This window comes from Corvus brachyrhynchos, unplaced genomic scaffold (genome assembly GCF_000691975.1).
Source record: "Corvus brachyrhynchos isolate BGI_N302 unplaced genomic scaffold, ASM69197v1 scaffold70, whole genome shotgun sequence".
Classification (NCBI taxonomy): domain Eukaryota; kingdom Metazoa; phylum Chordata; class Aves; order Passeriformes; family Corvidae; genus Corvus; species Corvus brachyrhynchos.
In genome coordinates, this window is record NW_008236217.1 from 6,310,916 (window position 1) to 6,311,716 (window position 801).

Below are 801 nucleotides of genomic sequence, written 5' to 3' on the forward strand. Positions count from 1 at the left end.
GGCTGTCAGTGTGCCAAGTGGTGGGAAAGGCGGGGGGGACCTGAAGGAGACACGTGTGATGCTGAGCGTCGGGGAGGGTCTGTGCATCTTCGCGTAGAAACGGTGCTGGATGCCCTACAGAAACTGAGGGGCAGCTCTGGCGTCTCCATCCCAGGCACTGGAGGTCGTCTGCCTTTTAATCTCAGCGGCTGGAAATATATGTTTAAAATAATGACACCGCATAGGGAGGATCTTTTCCTCGTGTTTCTCCCCGCTTTCCCTTTAGGTAACCGCTGTGCCGTAGCTCTCATGTGCGCGCCTAGCATGAGAGGAAGGGAGGGAGGAAGGGAGGGAGGGAGCCTGGGAAGCGCTGGCTCCGCCAGTGGGCGTTTTCTGGTGGCCGGGGCTGGTGCTGGAAGCGGCACTGCAGTGACTGTATCTGCCTCTTTGCAGGCGAGCGCGCTCATAAGGGGCAATATTTGCCTTGCTCGAAGAAAATACAGATTGTTGCCGTTTTCTTGCTTTGAATGCGAGGTGGGAGCATGGGGGAAAGCGGACTTTAAAAGGGGATTGAAACCGCTTGGCGGTCAGTAGCGCCCTGTCCCCTCCGGCCTAAAGGGGGAACGGAAATGTGAGGATTTTATGAGGGCGGGGAGCCGGGGTACGGAGGAAATACTGCCCGGGAGTTGCCGGAGGGAACGCAGGACCGATCCGCGGTTGCCCCTTGTTTGGCTCCGTCCTTTTGCGGCTTCCCCTTTCGCTTTACTCCGGTATCTCTGCTAGTCGTCCTGCCTTAAACTACCGCGAAAGGGAGGGAAGAGC

The 801-nt window shown here is 57.7% G+C and overlaps 1 protein-coding gene across 2 annotated transcripts in view; it reads left to right on the plus strand.

Annotated features, from left to right (window-relative positions):
* PDE10A (phosphodiesterase 10A) overlaps positions 1-801 on the plus strand; it is a 347,743-nt gene that overhangs the window by 178,565 nt on the left and 168,377 nt on the right. The window lies entirely within an intron of this gene.